The following is a 22,139-nucleotide window of genomic DNA, read 5'->3' as shown; positions in this document are numbered from 1 at the left end:
GGATGAAATTCATTTCCCTTCTGAATGTGAAGACATTACTCCATTTTCATGTAATTTCCAGTGTTGAAGTCAAGAAGTCAAAAACTTTAGCTTCATTCTTAGTGATCTAAAACTTCACTAGAGGGAGGGATGCTCAAGTGGGAAGGGACATGGGTAAACCTATGGCTGTTTCATGCTGATATTTGAAATGCAACACTGTAAAGCAATTATCCTTCAATTAAAAATAAATAAAAATTATTCTTCAATTAAAAATAAATAAAAATTTTAAAATAATAAAAAATAAATAAAACTCCATAAGAATATGCTTTGATATGATCTTTTTTTCAACATTTTGCAGGATTCTCAGTGAACTCTTCAAATTTGAAAACTTTTATCCTTCGGGTCTAGAAAATTGCCTTGTATTCTTTATCTGATAGTTACTCCCCTTCCATTTTTATCCTGTTCTCTTGGTCCAGCATCTATTAGACTGATGTTGGACTCCTGAGTTGATACCTTATTTTATTTTATTTTCTCCAGTCTATCTCTGAATCTTTTTGCTCCACTTAAAATTTAAAGTTGATGGTATCCTCAATTTTAAATTCCAACCCTTTAAAATTTATTTGCTATTTTATTTTTAATTTCTAAAAGAGCTCTTTTATTATTTCTGAATAGTCCCTCTTTATATAAATCTCAATAATTTATTCCGTTCCGTTCAGTCGCTCAGTCGTGTCCGACTCTTTGCGACCCCGTGGACTGTAGCCTACCAGGCTTCTCCGTCCATGGGATTTTCCAGGCAAGAATACTGGAGTGGGTTACCATTTCCTTCTCCAGGGGATCTTCCCGACCCAGGGATCGAACCTACAGATAGTATATCTTCTCTGATCTAAAGTTTTCTGCTGCTGCATGGCCTCTGCTTCCTCTGAGAGGCTTCTCCTTGATTATATTGTTCTCTGTCTTAGGTGCTGGAGGACATCTTCAAATATCTGGATGTCCCATGGATTTCCATTTATATTTAAGAGTAGGGCAATTTAAAGGAGTGATTGGAAGGTCTGTGTGCATGGGCGGGGTTTGCCTGATGGAAAAGAGAATGCTGCCTTCATCTCAGAGGATCACTATGCATCAGTGCTTAGAAATCTTTCTTTTCTCTAGAGTCTGTACAAGATTTTGAGTTGTGGTTTAGAAATGAATATCTTGTAAACTCTGCTCTATTCTTTACTTACACAATGACAAGGAGGAAATATCTAGGGAATTTATATGGCTCTTTATGCTGGTAAAGTTAACTGTGCAAGACAAGCATGATTCTAATCAATGGTCTACTTATAAGAAAAAGGAACAGAAAATTCAAGCCCCTACGAGGACTAAAGTTTACAACTTAAGCAAACAAACACAATTCTTTCTTGCAAATAGAATTTTCTACAGTCTATGTACCATCTGATTATAAATTACAACTACTACTGTATTTAGAAGTTAAATATCATGGAGACTCTCTGTCCTTAGTATAGTTACTATGTAAGGAGACATGTAATTATATTTTAAGGAGTCAAAGTATGTGTAAACTAAAAAGATAAAGAGAACTTTGCCTCTCTGACTCAAAAATTGTGTCCATTGTATTCTTGATACACTCAGAATATAAGAATCCCTTAACTATCAATATTTCATTAATCTGAAGCAAATAACTCTGAATCTGAAATACTTTGTTTCAACCAAGTTCTTCTTTCTCCATGTTTCTTACTACATACATTTACACCTGGTAACCTATTATTTTCTTTTAATTTTATGCATAGCTAGATTAAAGTATTTTCAAGTTAATATATTTTCACAAACCAGTCTTTTCTCCAGAAAGCCTTTCAATCACCTGCCTGGTGAGGGTGGGGATAGGGGAAGAAGAGACAAGAGGTAATAAATCTGACCACCAACTTTTGTGGCGCTAAAAAGAGAAAGATAATAGGAAGAGATCACACCATTCAGTGCACAACGTTTCCCTTAATCCTCCTGATTTCAGAAGGTACCTCAGTCTCACTTGCTTTTATAATTGAGTCAGTGTCATTCTAGTAGAGATTGGGAAGAGAGCAAAAGAAGTCCGTGTTCAGCTTAACATATTTAATTGGTAACCCTAATAGATTTCTTTGAAAATAGGATATACCTTATTAATTATTTTTGGAAATAAAAAAACAGATTTCTTGCTTTACTGTTCATGCTGTCAAGAAAACCGAAGTGCCCCAATTATAGAGTACCGAACTTACTTCCCATGACAGAGACTTCGTTCTGACTTAGCATCTGTTCTCCTGTTTTTCTTAAAAACTCTAAATTTCTTGTTTTATAACTGACATCTAACACTGAATAAGTTTATGGTATATAGCATTATAAGTTGATATCCATATATTGTGAAATGATTACCACAATAAGTTTAGTTAACATCCATCATCTCATATAGTTACAATCTTTTTCCTTATGATGAGAGCTTTTAGGATCTATTCAACAGTACATAATCCAAGAACTCAAAATTCTCCAAGCTAGGCTTCAATAGTAGGTGAACCAAAAACTTCCAGACATTCAAGCTGGATTTAGAAAAGGCAGAGGAACCAGAGATTAAATTGCCAACATTTGCTGGATCATAGAAAAAGCAAGAGATTCCAGAAAAACATCTACTTCAGCTTCACTGACTATGCTAAAGCCTTTGACTGTGTGGATGACAACAAACAGTGAAAAGTTCTTCAAGAGATGGGAATACCAGACCACCTTACCTGCCTCCTGATAAGTCTGTATGGATGTCAAGAAGCAACAGTTAGAACTGGACGTGGAACAATGGGCTGGCTCCAAATTGGGAAAGGAGTACATCAAGGTTGTATATTGTCGACTTACTTAATTAACTTATATGCAGAGTACATTATGCGAAATGCCAGACTGGATGAAGCCCAAGCTGGAATCAAGATCGCCGGGAGAAATATCAATAACCTCAGATATGCAGATGATACCACCCTTATGGCAGAAAGTGAAGAAGAACTAAAGAGCCTCTTGATGAAAGTGAAAGAGGAGAGTGAAAATGTTGGCATAAAACTCAACATTCAGAAAACTAAGATCATGGCATCCAGTCCCATCAGTTCATGGCAAATAGATGGGTAAACAATGGAAACAGTGATGGACTTTATTGTTTTGGGCTCCAAAATCATTGCAGATGGTGACTGCAGCCATGAAATTAAAAGATGCTTGCTCCTTGGAAGAAAGCTATGACCAACATAGACAGCATATTAAAAAGCAGAGACATTACTTTATCAACAAAGGTCCATTAGTCAAAGGTATGGTTTTTCCAGTAGTCATGTACGGATGTAAGAGTTGGACTGTAAAGAAAGCTGAGTGCTGAAGAATTAATGCTTCCGAACTGTGGTGTTGGAGAAGTCTCTTGAGAGTCCCTTGGACTGTAAGGAGTCCATCCTAAAGGAAATCAGTTGTGAATATTCATTGGAAGGACTGATGCTAAAGCTGAAACTCCAATACTTTGGCTACCTCATGCAAAGAACTGACTCATTTGAAAAGACCCTGATGCTGGGAAAGACTGACGGCAGGAGGAGAAGGGGACAACAGAAGATGAGATAGTTGGATGGCATCACCAACTCAATGGACATGAGTTTAAGCAAGCTCTGGGAGTTGGTGATGGACAGGGAAGCCTGGCGTGCTGCAGTTCAAGGGATTGCAAAGAGTCAGACATGACTGAGCAACTGAATTGAACTGATTCAATTAGCAACTGTCAAATACACCATATAGAAAGGATAATTATAAGTCATCATATTGTACATTACATTCCCAGTATTTATTTTATAGCTGAAAGTTTGTACAAGCACTGTAATTTTAATTGGGTGCTCATCATAAAGCTAAAAAATGGCATTTCCCTATTTCCTTTATAGTACATTCATTCAGCCATGTGAATAAGTTCCACCCAATGAAAAATAAACAGAAGAGATATATGGAATTTCTGGAATCCCTCCTTAAAATGAATAAAGCTTAAATTATTAGAGAAATCAAAACTGAAAATCAAAATCAAATCAAAACTACAATAAGGTATCACCTCACACACAGTCAGAACAGCCATCAATAAAAACTCTACAAATAACAAATGCTGGAGAGAATGTGGAAAAGAGGGATCTCTCGTACACTACTGGTGGGAACGTAAGTCAGTGCATCACTATGGAAAACAGTATAAAGGTTCCTCAGAAAACTAACAATAGAATTACCATATGACCCAGCAATCCCACTCCTGAGCATATATCCCGACAAAATTCTAACTGAAAAAGATACATACACTCCTATGTTCATACCAGCATTATTGATAATAGCCAAGACATGGAAACCACCTAAATGTCCATCAACAGATGAATGGATCAAGAAGACATGATACATACATACTATGGAATACAACTCAGTCATAAAATATAATGAAATAATCCCACTTGCAGCAATACAGATGCAATCAGAGAGTATCATACTAAATGAGATAAGTCAGAAAGAAAAAGACAAATACCATATGATATCACTTACATGTAGAGTCTAAAGTATGACACAAATGAACCTATCTACAAACAGAAACAGACTCACAGACATAGAGAACAGACTTGTGGTTGCCAAGGGGGAGGGGATTGGGGGAAGAATGCAGTCAGAGGTTGCAGTTACCAGATGCAAGCTAATATATATAGGATGGGTAAACAACAAGGTCCCACTGCATAGCACAGAGAACTATAGTCAATACCCTATGATAAACCATAATATAAAAAATAATAAATATATATAACTCAGTTATATATACAATATAATATTATGTATAATATATAAATATATAACTTTTATATATGAAAGAATATAAAAAAGAACATATAGATATACATACATATATGTATGTATAACTGAATCACTTTGCAGTACAGCAGAAATTAACACATTATAAATCAAGTATGCTCCAATTTAAAAAAATAAAGAAAGCTTACCCTTCTTCTTTCCTTCCTTCATCAGATGAGATGTTAGACCACCTGAAGACAAAAGCCATATCCTAGGATTAGTGGACCAAACATTTTGAAGGATGCTAGGTCCAAGGCCGGAGAAGGCAATGGCAAGCCACTCCAGTACTCTTGCCTAGAAAATCCCATGGACGGAGGAGCCTGGTAGGCTGCAGTCCGTGGGGTCACTAAGAGTCAGGCACGACTGAGTGACTTCACTTTTCACTTTCACACATTGGAGAAGGAAATGGCAACCCACTCCAGTGTTCTTGCCTGGAGAATCCCAGGGATGGGTGAGCCTAGTGGGCTGCCATCTATGGGGTCGCACAGAGTCAGACATGACTGAAGTGACTTAGCAGCAGCAGCAGCAGCAGCAGGTCCAAGGCATCTTCTTAAGTAAAGGATGTAGTTGAGAGTTCTCTGTCTTACTTGGGTCCTGACTAAAAATCTTCATTAATTTCTAATTAAATTGCCTTGCCTTATCTTTTCCAATAGTCCATACTTATTTTTCAGGCTGCCTGTTATAGAGATCTAATTCTCCTTCTCAGTTCTAGCTTGTTCTTTCGTCCTGGACAATTCTAAAGATCTGCCTTTCTGCAGGCAACTTAACCTAGTAATGTTAGACCCCAAGCACAACTCAGTCATATTGTGCTCAGGTCAGATGGGTTAGGCCCACAAGTGCTGCCATTCAAACATCTACTCCAAACCCATGAGCTGTACCTACTGGCTTTTGCTTTATTCAGTATACAGTAGACTGTGCCTTGCAATGACTCAGATTCTTCTCCAAGAAAAAAAGGAAACACTTTTAGCTATCCACCAACAGCTATTCCCTCTTCATTCTTGATAACACAATCTCAACTTTCTTTTTGAGGTACATTGGTTTCTTACTGCTACTGTAAAAAATTACCACAAATTTAGTGGCTTAAAACAACAAGAATTTATTCTTTTATGATTTGGAGGTCAGAGGTCTAAATGGGTCAACAATCCTTCTGGAGACTCCAGGGCAGAATCCATTTCCTCATCTTCTCTAACTTCTAGAAGGTGCCAGCATTCCTTAGTTTGTGGATCCACAGCACTGCAATTTCTTTTTCAATCATCTCCTTCTCTGACTTTAGCCCTACTGCCTCTACTTCATAAGGACCTCTGTGGTTATACTGGTCCCCTAGATAAACTAGGCTACTCTCCCCATATCAAGATCTTTAACTTAATTTCATATACAAAGTCCCCTCTTCCATGTAAGGTAACATATTTAAAGGTTCCAGGGTCTAGGATATAAACATCTTTGGAGGGCCTTTATCCTGCCTATCAAGGAGGCAAGGAACCCAGTCCCTGAGGATGAATCATGATTTGTTTAAACTAGTTATAACAATCCTATCTGTATCCCTTTGACAGTAATGGGTCGGTAAGGGGAGGATGCTGTCAAGCTGATGAGTTGTAGGAAGAAGCCTGGGTATCTCGACAAGATTTTCCTCGCAAAAGGAAAGGTGCAAAAGGAGAAAGAGTCCCGCTTTTCTGGTCACCTTTTTCTTATCTTTTGGATGTTATTATATGTGGACATGATGTGCTAAGTCACTTCAGTTGTATCCGACTCTTTGCAGCCCCATGGATCATAGCCCACCAGGCTCCTCTGTCCATGGAATTCTCTAGGCAAGAATACTGGAGTGGGTTGCCATTTCCTCCTCTAGGGATCTTCCCAACCCAGGGATTGAACCCATGTCTCTTAAGTGTCCTGCACTGGCAGGATGGTTCTTTGCCACTAGCACCACCTGGGAAGCCAAAGCTACTACAAATACCTTGTGACATTTTAAAGGCCAAAACAACTGTAGAGATGCTGACTTAATAGCCTGACACTGTTAGGCCAGTATCTAACCCTGGAATCACTTACCCTTAGATTTCCTAGTAAATGAAATACTTAAATGTGTCTAGGTTACTTCTGCTGCTGCTGCTAAGTCGCTTCAGTCGTGTCCGACTCTGTGCGACCCCATAGACGGCAGCCGACCAGGCTCCGCCGTCCCTGGGATTCTCCAGGCAAGAACACTGGAGTGGGTTGCCATTTCCTTCTCCAATGTGTGAAAGTGAAAAGTGAAAGTGAAGTCGCCCAGTCATGTCCGACTAGTAGTGACCCCACGGACTGCAGCCTACCAGGCTCCTCTGTCCATGCGATTTTCTAGGCAAGAGTACTGGAGTGGCTTGCCATTGCCTTCTCCGGTGTCTAGGTTAAGCTACTATTAGTAGGATATTTTGTTATTTGCAGCTGAAGTAATTCTAACTAATACATAACTCTAAACGGACCTGAATTGCATATCACTTGGACTCTGTTACTTGCCTGTAAGAATACTGACTCTTAGAAAATAGCTTCCAACCATACAGGAAAAAAAAACAGCATAAACAAAGATATGCATATTGGTGATTTTAATATTACATTTGAGCTTCCAGGCTTATATGGTGACAAGCTATTCTCTTTTTATCTTGTTTCATACTCTTCCTCCCCTAAAGTGCACACAGATGGTTTCTATGTCTGGTCTCAGTTACTAGACAGTAAATTAAACAAGATAAGACCTGTAAAGTACCTCTATATAGTAGAGCTATATATAGTAACTGTTTAATGATTTATAGCTGTTACTATGGTGTATCCTCTGTGCCTGATGACTAGCACTTTATTTTGGCAGATTACATCGCATGATTCCTAACAGTGTCACCAAAATCCCACTTTGAGATAAACTAGACTGAGAAGATGCCTTCTCCATACCCTGATCCTCTCTTAGAGGATTAAAATTCACACTCAATAAAGAAGTTACTCTCGAAGAAAAGTCTGGGGAACCTTCATTTACTTTTCAAATAGGAACTCATAAATTAACTACAGATATTTTTATTTTAAAATGGGTACTTTTGAATTGAAAGAGACACGTGTACCCCAATGTTCATCACAGCACTGTTTACAATAGCTAGGACAATCGGCAGATGAATGGATAAGAAAGCTATGGTACATATACACGATGGAATACTACTCAGCTATTGAAAAGAATGCATTTGAATCAGTTCTAATGAGGTGCATGAAACTGGAGCCTATTATACAGAGTGAAGTAAGCCAGAAAGAAAAACACCAATACAGTATAAAATGCATATATATGGAATTTAGAAAGATGGTAACAATAACCCTATATGTGAGACAGCAAAAGAGACACAGATGTAAAGAACAGACCTTTGGACTCTGTGGGAGAAGGCGAGAATGGGATGATTTGAAAGATAGCATTGAAACATGTATATTACCATATGTGAAATAGACCACCAGTCCAGGTTCGATGCATGAGACAGGGCACTCAGGGCCAGTGCACTGGGACAACCCTGAAGGATGGGATGGGGAGTGAGGTGGGAGGGGGGTTCAGGATGGGGGACACATGTACACTCATGACTGATTCATGTCAATGTATGGCAAAAACCACTACAATATTGTAAAGTATTTAGCCTCCAATTAAAATAAATAAATTAATTTACAAAAAAAAATGGGTGCTTTTTTTGATGTTAGGGCCAGGTACCTCCCTCTAATTTTGATCCTCAAACAGATCTGGGTGAATACCTGTCCATACCCTCACCCAAACTCTCCCTAGACTCAGATATAACAAAAGGACTCCTAAGAAGCTATTATCTGATGATCTAATGCACTTCTAAAAATACCTGTTGAGAGAGGTTTTCTAATTGTTCATACCTACAGACTATTGACAGAATGAAAGCAGTCCTGCCCGTCTCTCCTTAGGCAAACACAGGTCTTTTCCTGATAATTTCAGGTTGAATAAGAACGGTTAAGATTTCATCATCCCATAATAAAATTTGGCAAGGACATATATTTTTTAAAAGGGGGGGCAGAAAAATGCTGCTCTATACCATACACAGAAGTCTAATTGGGTTCTCCTCTTACAGAACACATGGTTATTGTTCCATGAGCAGTGACCAAGAAAAAGGCTACCAGCCCATCTTAGAGAGCAACATGCTGCCAGCCATGCTGAAATACTGACCAACACATCCCCAGTGACCACTGTGCTCTCTGGCTCATGACTACAAATAAGACTTTTTCAGTGAATTTCTTAAAACTTAGAGGAACAAGAATGCTACACTAGAGTAATAGCTCAGAGAAAGTGAACTCTGGGACCTAAAGTCTTATTTTGAGGCAAATATAATTTCATACTGTTTCAAGCTAATTTGTTCAAAAGTTCTCTCATTGATGCTTCACTCCTTTGCACTACACATTCCACTACCCTCTTAAAAAGAAGGACTCTACCTAACTATACATATAGTCTATATCTTTCATTTTCTAAAAATTGCCACGGGGAAAATGGACATTGTAGTTCACTTGACCATTATGTCGCACACACATTAAAAAAAAAATCATCTGTCCCTGATGTGATTCCGTCCTGCGTGGCTGCTCGTTCCAATAGTAGTCGTTTAATACCGTCCGACTTCTCTCCCAAATAAATGCATGCCGCCAACCCATGGAGGATTCAATGGACATGGACATGAGCCCCTTGAGGCCCCAGAACTATCTTTTCGGTTGTGAACTAAAGGTTGACAAAGATTATCACTTCAAGGTGGATAATGATGAAAATGAGCACCAATTATCTTTAAGAACGGTCAGTTTAGGGGCTGGAGCAAAGGATGAGTTACACATTGTTGAAGCAGAGGCGATGAATTATGAGGGCAGTCCAATTAAAGTAACACTGGCAACTTTGAAAATGTCTCTACAGCCAACGGTTTCTCTTGGGGGCTTTGAAATTACACCACCTGTGGTCTTACGGTTGAAGTGTGGTTCAGGGCCTGTGCATATCAGTGGACAGCACTTAGTAGCTGTGGAGGAAGATGCAGAGTCAGAAGATGAAGAGGAGGAGGATGTGAAACTCTTAAGTATATCTGGAAAGCATTCTGCCCCTGGAAGTGGTAGCAAGGTTCCCCAGAAAAAAGTAAAGCTTGCTGCTGATGAAGATGAAGATGATGATGACGATGACGACGATGATGATGAAGAAGATGATGATGATGATGATTTTGATGAGGAAGTTGAAGAAAAAGCTCCAGTAACGAAATCTGTATGAGATACTCCAGCCAAAAATGCACAAAAATCAAACCAAAATGGGAAAGACTCAAAACCGTCAACACCAAGATCAAAAGGTCAAGAATCATTCAAAAAACAGGAAAAAACACCTAAAACACCGAAAGGAGCTAGCTCTGTAGAAGACATTAAAGCAAAAATGCAAACAAGTATAGAAAAAGGTGGTTCCCTTCCCAAAGTGGAAGCCAAGTTTATCAATTATGTGAAGAATTGTTTCCAGATGACTGACCAGGAGGCTATTCAAGATCTCTGGCAGTGGAGGAAGTCTCTTTAAGAAAATAGTTTAAACAGTTTGTTAAAAATTTTCCGTCTTATTTCATTTCTGTAACAGTTGATATCTGGCTGTCCTTTTTATAATGCAGAGTGAGAACTTTCCCTACCGTGTCTGATAAATGTTGTCCACGTTCCATTGCCAAGAATGTGTTGTCCAAAATGCCTGTTTAGTTTTTAAAGATGGAACTCCACCCTTTGCTTGGTTTTAAGTATGTATGGAATGTTATGATAGGAATAGTAGTAGTGGTGATGGAAATGGTGGGGAGACAGAAATATACATGTGAAATAAACTCAGTATTTTAATAAAAAAAAATCATCTGACTTAATTTTTCTATTGAATTGATCTGCTTAAGGTACCATGTGCAATACCCTTTACTCAACTCACCCAACAGAACTGAAATTCAATCCACACTGTATTTGGCATTTTAAATCCGAGGCCCTTAGAAACGTCTCCATCCACAGGGAAAAGCAAGAGTCAGACAAGCTATGTAAACAGACTCATTTAGCCAAGGCCAGAGAAAGAATCGTTCCACGTCCATCTCTGAGAGTGTAGGTCCCCAAGGATTGATCAAGACGGTGTTTCCCTTCTCCTCAGGCAGCTTCCAACAGGACTTCTTTCATTCCTTTAAAGCTTTGTCAGTTCAGAGAATTTAACTCTCCCAAGGTTCCAGGGACAGCAATTGAGTTCATGAACGAAAAACAGGCTCGTTCAGACCTCTCTTTTCTGAAGAACTGTGGGGTTAATCATTTCATTTGCTCCTCTTTACCTTGCCCCTAGAAAGTTAGGCAGGGCCACGTGGCTTGCTTTGACCAATGAAATGCAAACAGATCAGTTACGTCACTTCCGGGACAAAGCCTTTAATTGCAAGTATTCATACCATGGTCTGCCCTGCTCTGCCTCCATCGTCGGCGTGGCACATGTTGAGAGGAAGCCTCTTACAGCGCTACCTGTGTCCTCTAAGTGACTGTGACAAGCAGAGCCCTCCTATCAAGCCATGGCAGACACACAGGGTAATAAGAGAAATAAACCATTGTTCTTTTAAGTCACTGATTTTTTTTTAAACTCCACTACAAGCTCATTCAAATAGAGGAAATTAGGGACTACTATGTGTGAAAAAAAGGCAAAATGAGGGCTTTTGTGGATGAGGGACTAAAGAGAGAAGTGGCAGGCTGAAGGTGGAGAGGTTAATGAGTAAGTCCCGGTCTGTCCCTACCAGTGCCGCGTACGCAGTTAGTGTCCAGAGAGTGCTGGGGCCAAAGCAGGACACTTGTATGAGAACCAGTCTTGTGCCCAAGAAATGAGTAGAACCGGAGAACTGACCTACTCCAAGGAAGCTTCCCAAAATTGTCACTAATAACTCCAAATGCTCTGGAACAGTCACAGAAAGTTGAGTTCACAGTCTGCATTAGTCCAAGTCTCAAAGAAGCACACAGTAAATTGAGATTAAGGGAGGCAAGAAGTTTGTTTTAAGGATTAAAGCAGGCAACACCAGTGGAGAAAAAGGAGGGGGGTGGGTGCGGAAGAAGAGGCAGGGAGGACAATCAAACTACAATAAGTTCAGACTTCTTCAAAGGAGAGAGAAGGGAGGGAGGTATGAAACGCTGTGCACTTCCCAGGAAAGTTGTAGCAAGACTGATGGAGACTCCTCAGTCAAAATCACCCTCCAGAGGAGCTGTGTTTCCATGTCTTAAAACTCCTGCCACACATAGCGTTGGCTGGGAGCAGTTCCTGGAAAATAGAGCCTGATGCTGTGGCGACTAGCAAGGGCTAAGCCCTGCTTCCAAGGAGGAGGTCCGAGTGGAGAATTTTCCCAACCCCCACATAGCTGCAACATCATATTTTATACAGCTTATAAAAGTCTAACAGAGAAGAATGCCAATGATCCCACATAACACGTAGAACATTATTTCTTGGTGATAATAGTACTGCCTTATATTTGTTTCAAGGTGTACATCTTGCTAAGTGCTTTTACATATCTTCTCCCATTTTAAACAGTCCAGGTGACATTATTCCCATTATAATAATGGGAAGCTTGAAGCTCTCCAGGACTCCTGACCGTGCAGAGGGGAGCTGAGCCTGGCACTCAACCATCTATTCTTAGTCCAAGCTAAGCCCACAGTATAATGAAGGCACCTGCTGAAAGTCAGTGCCCTGAAAATGTTTGCACTGTCCTTAAGCAATAATTAATTTTAGGTCACTTGCTTAAAAGCTGCTCTAGAAAGAAAATTCACTTGAAGAAGGCTTTTCAAGAAGAGCAGGAACAGATTTGTCTCTAGCAGAGAAACCCAAGGATGGCTCACAAGATGTCCTTCAGGGGGTGACCAGAGGTTGGAGTCTCTAATGGCCACAGCAGCCCGTGTGGCTTCAGAATGGAAGGAGAATTTCGCCAGCTGAGATAGTTCACTGTAAGTGCAGAGGAGATGATCCAGTTCGGAAATGCAGATACTGTGGAGAAAACCCTTGTAACACATAGAAACTCCCTCAACTGGACAACAGGCCTATTTCTGTGGAATGAGACTAGTGTATACTTTCCTTTAAGTTTAACAGAGATATTTTCTTCTCAAAAAGAAAGAACCAAAAATAGTAAAGCAGAAATTACCCAGAGAGAAGGAAAAACCCAAATCATAGTTCCACTCTCTGAATTGGCACAGCTCAGTAAGGAGGGAGAAGTTGACTTCCTGCCAAGTTTCAGTGTCCCACCAAAAATTAAAGACACCAGATAAAGGCAATCCAATCCAGGAGCTATGGCACCTGAGATGAAAACAAACAAGAAAGCTTTAAGTTATAAGAAGAAAGAATTACAATGTGTCAATTTTAAGACTGCTGATTACATTGAAACCACTGAAACAGCGATATTTTCATTGGGTGTCAAAAACACCTAGGAACAAAAACCTTTTAAAGTATGAAATTCTCTCCCAGGGGAACACGGCATGAACCATTTCCAGTTCTACAGTGTTCTTGTCCATGCAGCTTCCTTCCAGAGTAGGATGGAAAAAAATGCCTATTAGACCTCTTTGGGCTTGCTTCCAGCAGAGGAAAATGTTCTGGGTGAAATGGCACCCCAGTAAACCACACTGAACCTGGCTTTTCTTTCACACTTAAGAATGGTTTACTCAGAAGTGGAAAGTTGCTTTCCTTTCTTAGCACAAGCAACTGCCTTGGGCAGCCAAAAAGGAAATAAGAGAATGGTGGACTAAAAGGGTCTCTAAGCTCTGGTCCCGATGCTGTCACTAACTGGGTCTTGTTGGGCAAGTCACGTAATCACCCCACAACCTGTTTCCTTATTTATAAAAGGATACAGTTAATAGTTCAAAGACTTTTTTCTCCTCCAGTTGATCTAGGAAGCTTTGAAAGAACACAGATGCCTGGGACTGAATCAGAATCTCTGAAAGTCTAAGTTTTTAAAGCTCTCCCTCAGATGAGGCCACTCCATAGGCCAGTATTTTAGGGTTGGCTTCCCTGGTGGCTCAGAGGTTAAAGCGTCTGCCTCCAATGCGGGAGACCTGGGTTCGATCCCTAGGTCGGGAAGATCCCCTGGAGAAGAAAATGGTAACCCACTCCAGTATTCTTGCCTGGAGAATCCCATGGACGGAGAAGCCTGGTAGGCTACAGTCCACAGGGTCACAAAGAGTCAGACACGACTGAGTGACTTCACTTCACTCACTTCACTTCAAACAAGTTGTTCAAGATTCCCTCCAGTTCTAAAATTCTCCGATGAGGAGGTCAAGGAGAGATGTGCTGTGCCACAGAGTAGCAGCACCTGCTTCTCTGAGAGCATGTTAGAACTGCAGGCTCTGGGGGAGGAGCCCAAGATGACCCAAGTAGAAGGACATGGAGCTCGCTTCTCCCCCACAAACACATCAAAACGTAGGCTCTTGGGCCCTATCCCAGAAGCTTACTGAATGAGAATCTATATTTTAACAGGATCCCCAGTGATTCATAAATATGTGAATGTTAGACAGCTCTGCTCTATTCTACATAATCAGGAGTGAACCCGCCTACCTATATGCCAGTGGGTCATTTTCCTGCCCAGTCTCTGTGGCCAGGCCAACCAGGAACATAACACAAGAAAAACACGCAGCTTCAGGTGATAACTCTTTCTGGGAGCCATGCTCCTCAAAGAATGTGATTTGGGGACATTGTCGTCTCACTATAAGTCCCCTTTCAAATTTGTGGGAAATGCCTGTGAAGGCAAAAGTGAGACCAGATTGGGAAAGAGAGCTAGTTGGGGGCGGGGGCAGGGCGGAATATTACTCTTCCAGCTATCAACCAGGCAAAATTTTATAGATGAAATTTCTAGAGGTGAGGTTGAGAGTGTTGAGAAAGAAATTTTAATTTATGTTCGACTGCTAGTCCTTTATTAGGGCCGGGGGAAATAAAATCTGTTGCAGCTCACTTTCTTGGATGTTTGTTATTCTTACCCACAATTCTGCTCTTAGGGGAGGGGAAGTTTGATTTACAAAATTCAAATAAGGCATGTAAAAAGACAGAAAGCAGGAAGCAGGCAAGGCTAGGCACAGGAGGCTGCAGCGATGGCCCTGGGAGCTACAGATCCGGATCCAAGCTGCAGAGACAAAGGCGAGGTTGCCCTGAGCAGTTGGAGCCTGGGGGCACCCCGCCCAAGATGTCAGCACAAAGCAGGCATTAGAGCTGGTCACACCCACTCCAGCAACTCAAATTCACCACCTTAGACTCCTGCAACTTCATCAAAGATGAGTTTCAGCTGCTGCAGGCTCAGTACCATAGTCTGAAACTCGAATGTGACAAGCTGGCCAGCAAGAAGCCAGAGACGCAGCATCATTATGTGATGTACTACGAAATATCCTAGGGCCTCCCAGGTGGCTCAGTGGTGAAGAATCCTGCCAATGTAGGCAATGTGGGTTCAGTCCCTGGGTTGGGAAGATCTCCTGGAGAAGGGAATGACTGCCCACTCCATTATTCTTGCCTGGAGAATCCCATGGACAGAGGAGCCTGGTGGGCTACAGTCCATGGGGTTGCAAAAGAGTCAAACATGACTGAGGAACTAAGCACACGAAATATCCTGCAGCTTTGACATCAAGATGCACAAGCAAGCTGAAATCTTCAAGGGACTTAATGGGATAAGTGCCAGGACCCGCCCTAACTTTCCCCAGAGCAGTAGCAGCAGTTCTCAGGAACCATCCAGTGGGCTAATAAGCAGGTTACAGTTCCTGAGCTGAACTACATCATCTGACAGAAACTCCAAGCCCACCAGCATCCCAGCTGCAGGCTCTCGCCCTGCCCTGACCCCACTGCCTGGGGAAGCTACAGCCCCTTCACTGCTTGGACTTAGCATAGACACTGGCCTCTTCTCACTGTCTGTGTTCCCTGGCTCACCTCTCCAAGGAAGACAATAACGGGCATGATGGTAGTACCCACCATAAGGATGATGGCAAGTGAAAAGTGAGAGAGTGGGCAGCTGAGATGAGGAGGGGAGGGGGACAAAGGGAGACAGACACGGAGAAAGAGCCAGGTTCATCATAAGACAGGGTATGCTCAGTTCAGTTCAGTTCAGTTCAGCTGCTCAATCCTGTCCGACTCTTTGCGACCCCATGAACCTCAGCACGCCAGGCCTCCCTGTCCAACACCAACTCCCAGAGTCCACCCAAACCCATGTCCATTAAGTCAGTGATGCCATCCAACCATCTCATCCTCTGTCGTCCCCTTCTCCTCCTGCCCTCAATCTTCCCCAGCATCAGGGTCTTTTCAAATGAGTCAGCTCTTCACATCAGGGGGCCAAAGTATTGGAGTTTCAGCCTTAAAATTAGTCCTTCCAATGAACACCCAGGATTGAGCTCCTTTAGGATGGACTGATTGGATCTCCTTGCAGTCCAAGGGACTCTCAAGAGTCTTCTCCAACACCACAGTTCAAAAGCATCAATTCTTCGGCGATCAGCTTTCTTTATAGTCCAACTCTCACATCCATACATGAACACTGGAAAAACCATAGCCTTGACTAGACAGATCTTTGTTGACAAAGTAATGTTTCTGCTTTTTAATATGCTATCTAGGTTGATCATAACTTTCTTTCCAAGGAGTATGCGTCTTTTAATTTCACGGCTGCAATCACCATCTGCAGTGATTTTGGAGCCCAAAAAAATAAAGTCAGCCACTGTTTCCACTGTTTCTCCATCTATTTCCCATGAAGTGATGGGACCAGATGCCATGATCTTCGTTTTTTGAATGTTGAGCTTCAAGCCAACTTTTTCACTCTCCTCTTTCACTTTCATCAAGAGGCTCTTTAGTTCTCCTTCACTTTCTGCCATAAGGGTGGTGTCATCTTCATATTTGAGGTTATTGATATTTCTCCAAGCAATCTTGATTCCAGCTTGTGTTTCCTCCAGCCCAGCGTTTCTCATGATGTACTCTGCATATAAGTAAAATAATCAGGGTGACAATATACAGCCTTGACGTACTCCTTTTCCTATTTGGAACCAGTCTGTTGTTCCATGCACAGGACTGGCTAAACTCTGCTAGTTGTTATGGTCGCACCTGTTGGGGCCCTTACCCTGCCAATGTGCCACCCTCTGACTTTGCTCCTACCCTTGACTCCTGGCCTCCCTCCTCTCCTTGTGCAGCCTGAAAGGGTAAATACCTCCTCAGGCCACGCAGATAAGGCAAGCTGCAGCCTAGAAGTGCAAATGGGAGGCCAGGTTAGAAGGGAGCAAAACATCTAGCAGGTCAACACCCACTGCACTTCCTGGACTCACACATGTGTAACTGACATCCTCCTGTGAGCCCCTCCTGGAACACCCCACTTCCTACCCTGGCACTGCGTGCAACCACAATGATAGCTGACCCTGCTGCACTGGAGTCCCCATGACTCCCCCTTCTCCACACTCATCCTCCACTACTTCCCGATGCCCAGCCCACCTGGTTCTCTCCCCTCACCCAAGAAAGAAAGAGGGGTTGGGGACAGCATGTTTAGATCATGAAGCAGGGTGGGGCAGGTGATGGCCCGGAATTCCCTTTCTCCCCTTCCCAAATAAAGTTGTTGTTGTTCAGCCACTAAGTCATGTCTAACTCTTTGTAACCCTATGGACTGTAGACCGCCAGGCTCCTCTGTCCATGGGATTCTCCAGGCAAGAATATTGGAGTGGGTCACTATGCCCTCCTCCAGGGGATCTTCCTGACCCAGGGATCAAACCTGAGTCTCTTGATTCTCCTGCATTGGCAGGTAGATTCTTTACCACTGCATCACCTAGGAATAAAGATGAGGGTACTCGAAATAAATAAATGCAATAGAAATTAAAACCAGGAAAAAAAATTTTTAAGTCTTCTCGGACCAAAAAAAAAAGTCTTCCCAGACAGAAGAAAATCTTGCTATTTTTTTCTCAAGAAAAAGAAGCTCCCCCGGTTTTATTCTTTTACGGCAAACTACTGAAATAAAATTCTTAGAGAAACCCCAAAGCCCCTGGGTGTTGCACAGGTGAGTGTTCATTACAAGAAAAAGATGATGTTCTTCCTGCAAATATTTCTTCTGCTACTTTGGAAATGTGCCATACTTACTTTCTCTCCCATGCTAAAACTGAACTTTATATGAGAAATTTTTTTGTAATTATTGTGCATAGAAATTATTACAGGAACAATGTCTATAGCTTGCCCAGTTTTAAAAGAAAGAAATACTTGGCTAAGAAGGGTAACACTTTTCATCTCAGTACCCATAAATTAAATCAAAATTTGGCAGTCTTGCAAATAGGCTTCCCGGTTGCCTGGCCCTAGAACTGAGGACAAGAAAAAAGTTCTCTGCAGGTCCACACACCAACCTACCCTCCAAATCCACTGCACATATCCCAGAGCACCTCCACTTACTTTCTTGATTCCCAAGGATAGGTGAGCCAATTCAAAACACTAATATAAATTTCTCAGATCGTCATATTTGGAGATTAAACAGACTGGAAAGTTTGGGAGGGAAACTGGTAGAAAGGAGGTTGGAGAGGAGAGGACAGAATTACAGACATGAGAGCATTAGGATGGCATTCTGCAGCAGACACCTTGAAAACAGGGATCAGGTATGCACAACAGAAAGGCACCATGATTGTTCAGAGACCTGAGGGTCAAAGAACAGGGTTCATGTGAAGCAGGAGAACAGAAAGGTCAGAGAGTATCAAGTCCACATGGCACTCTGCCTCAGTCTTATGATGGCTGACCCAAGCCCCTCCTCTGTGTGTACATGGCAGATTGCTGATCCTATCCTAGGTCACTTTTTCTAAGTGGCACTGAGCAGTGTAAGAAATGGAGATGAGAAGAAAGACTCTTACTCAGGCCTTGATTTCCATGGGATCCAGGCCTCAACCTTGACTGCATTTTCTTTTCTCATTGCAAAGTTTTTGTTTTTTTTTAATGAAGAAAAGTCTAAGTTCTATACATGTGTGTCACACATATGTACATGTTTAAACATAAGCATTTACATCACAATGACTTGTGGATACCATGACTCTTCCTACCATCTCTCTCACATATACCCATCTCTCACAAAAAGAATAACCAATAAAAGATTTTGCAGTCTTTGATTTAATATTTCCTGAGTCAAGAGTCTCTCTACCCATTGAGGCTGCCCACTTCACTACTTGGCAGCATTCTGAAAAGACAACAGTGTTCCCCTTATATTGAATGAATATATGCTTCCATGAAGCACTGCCTTTTTGACCCTCATTCTTTCTTCTGGCTCCAAAGAATCTCATTTTCATTCTATGATACAACCCTTTGGATATCTGAAGAAGGCAATCAACTCCTCTTAGAACTATCACTGTTCAGTGCATTAAGCCCAAATGAACCGATTAAATTGTATAAAATTTCTTAGAAAAGCCTGGGCAGGCATTCTTCTGATAAATCCAACGTGATAATGCTTGCTTACAACTCCTCACCTTCCCTTATGCTAACTTTCTTGGTTAATTGTCGTAACGTATCTTAGCTTGAACTGCTAAAACAGAAGTGTTATAGACCAGGTGACTTAAACAATAAGGAGATACTAATATCAAATGGATACAGAAGGTCCTCTTCCAGGTTTCAGACTGCCATCTTCTCATTGTATTCTCACAGGGCAGAAAGAGAGAGACAGAGCTCTCTGGGGTCTCTTTCATAAGGGCACTAGTCCCCTGAATGAGGCCTGCACCCTCACGACCTGGTTACCTCCCAAAGGCCCCACCTCCTTTTCCCATTACATTGGGAGTTAGAATTTCAATGTATGAATTCCAAGGGGACACAAATACTCAGTCTATGACGCCACCACAGTATTTACATACTGCCTCCTTCTGGACTTGCTTCTATAAGTCCGCACTGAAGTAGAACCTCTTTTTTCTTTTTGCTTCTTTTTTATTTTCACAGCACTAAGTTTCATTAGGAATTTCATTAAGGTTCAATCTCCAGGGATGAGAGAGCCACTTAAGGGAAACAAAGCCTCCCCAGATCTCACGATGAACCACCAGCTCTATCTCTGTGGTGGGATTGCAGACTGCTTCCAGTTGCCGATCAGTTTAAGGATGCAGCTTTGGTTCCACACATGGGCAGGTGAGTGGCATAATTCTCCCCACACCCAAAACATGAATGTCATGAAGGGCGTGAAGCTGCGGAGCTGCTTACATGTGAGATTCCAAGAAACAGGCATGGAGGACGCGTCCACACGTTTCCTGATATACACACCCAGGTCCCAGAGCCTTGGTTCACCCCAGTTCAACATCAGGTCTGGGTGGTCCCAGTCACACCATGGATCCCTCTCCTGCTGTGAACTGTCAGGGAACTTCAGGTAGTTGCCATATCCCATGATGCCATCATCCAGCCAGGGCTCCTCATCTTCCACCTGTATGTTATACTTCTTGGCTGTGGCTACTTGTTCTTCTAGGGTCTTGGGATAGGACCCTTGGAGCATGTCCTTTATGATGTAGGAGCTGTCCATGCTCCCAAAGACACCACATTTCACACTGCCCTCTATAGCCCTCAGTCTCACAGGACCATCCCCTGGCCACTGCCATCTTCATCTTCTTCCCTGGAAACTCTTTATAGACAACAATCCTAACCAAATATCTACTTAAAATCCTTGGTTCTAATTCAAGTTTGTGATTTTTTTCCCTGAAAAACAGATGACATGATTAGCAGTGCTCTCTTTCCTTTAATGAATTAGATGGAACACTGATCACATTATTTTTAAGACTAATGAGTCTAAACCTTGTAAGTGCATTAAACTACTTAGAGAGCTTTTAAAAATCCATGATACCCAGGCTATATTTCAGACAATTTAAATTAGAATCTCTGGGATGGAAGTCAAGCATCAAGTACTCCCCAGATAATTCCAATGTGTATCCAACGTTGAAAACCACCCAGAAGGGGAAAAACATGGAGGAAGAGCTCTATGAGAAAGGCCAGTCAATGAGAAATGTGAGGTTTTGGCTGAACGATTTGATGGCTGATTGAATGAATCGTTGGGTGAGGGGAGGGAAGGCATGGTTCTTGATGTGATTTAGGATTTAGACCTAAGTTGGAAAGGATGTGAAATTCCCATTTTCAGAGCACAGGGGAAGAACATGGCTGTAGAGACCTACACTTGTCCCAAGCCTGCGCCTGTTCAGAATCTTCCCTGGCTGGGAAGATATCTCTTTCTGCCTCCTTTTCCCTCCATTGACACTTCAGGTCCTTCTGCTGACCTCTCCACCTGCCAGCTTGAGGTGGCTTCCACAGCTGCCCTGCTGCCTCCCTGGAAATGGCAGTCCATGTGCTGTGTGGCTCTCAGAGTGGCAGGCAGTAGGAAGACAGGAGGGAAATTTCTGCCAGTGCCTCAGTGATTATCTGGCTCATGCACTACAAGGGCGACTCATTTACCTATGACTTCTGAAAGTCCCTATATTTTAAGCTGGCACTCAACTCCTTACAGGAAGCCTCTGTTGATCCACTTCCCAATTTATGTAACACTTATGCTTTGCACAAAGCAAGAAGGAGGGTCAAGAGATGCACTTTGAATAAATAAATTTGACCCCTCTTCTTTTTTTATAGCACTCATAATACTTACGTCTGCAAACCTGGCTAGACTCAAAACTTTGGGTGTAGTTTCTTTCCAGTAGATTCCAGCATCTATCAGGGGACTCTCAATAAATATTTGCTAACTATTGAATGAATAACGAAATAAATAAATATATCTTTTGAATCTCACAACACCCACTGTAAGAATAACCCTAGAAACATTTGGCTGATTGATGTTAATCCAAAGCAATGAAGTGACGAGAAAGTTAAGATCTTGCTGGGCACCGTAGTGCCCTAAGTCTCCATTACTTCTCTGTTTCCAGCTCATTTGTGATATTTTGAGAATTTTCTCAAATGTAAAGCAGCATCAGAAACGTGCATTAGGCGTGGAAAAGCATTAATAAAGTGAGTGGATGTGTGAATTAAAAAAAAATAAACCATGCAGCGAAAGAAATTGCAGATCACTATTTGATAGTGGCCAGTAACAGGCCATTTCCTGCTGCTCCCTGTCTCACGGCATATATGCAAAAAGTAAACAAAGGAAGAGGCATGTTTTAAGAGATAATGACTCATTCATATGCTCGAAATACTAATGACAAGTCAAGAAAAACTGATTAAAATAAAGAAAAACAAGTGCTTTTAAGACTCGTATATTATTGTGCAAAACTATTATTAAACTAGAGACTCCTCTCTGTTGAGGATGATGGCACTCTGGTTCCTAACATGCATGGAAAGTCCCCAAAATGCAGGTTAGCTTGCATTAAAGGTTAACATTCATGGAATCCTAAAGTTAGAAAGCAACAGAGAGATGCTTCTTTCCCTTCCACAGGCC

At 41.7% G+C, this 22,139-nt stretch overlaps 3 pseudogenes; 2 read left to right on the top strand and 1 right to left on the bottom strand.

Moving 5' to 3' along the window:
- Positions 1-9,356: 9,356 nt before the first annotated feature.
- LOC129562598 (nucleophosmin pseudogene) lies at positions 9,357-10,473 on the top strand (annotated as a pseudogene).
- A 741-nt stretch (positions 10,474-11,214) lies between these two features.
- LOC129563334 (TLE family member 5 pseudogene) lies at positions 11,215-15,883 on the top strand (annotated as a pseudogene).
- A 3,901-nt stretch (positions 15,884-19,784) lies between these two features.
- Positions 19,785-20,249, bottom strand: LOC129563333 (NADH dehydrogenase [ubiquinone] 1 beta subcomplex subunit 8, mitochondrial pseudogene; annotated as a pseudogene).
- Positions 20,250-22,139: the final 1,890 nt, after the last annotated feature.

The sequence above is a fragment of the Moschus berezovskii genome, chromosome 9 (assembly GCF_049115385.1).
Source record: "Moschus berezovskii isolate FMDL1 chromosome 9, NW_MosBer_1.0, whole genome shotgun sequence".
Lineage (NCBI taxonomy): Eukaryota > Metazoa > Chordata > Mammalia > Artiodactyla > Moschidae > Moschus > Moschus berezovskii.
Note: the sequence above shows the minus strand (reverse complement) of the source record. Positions and strands in the feature narration are given on the sequence as shown.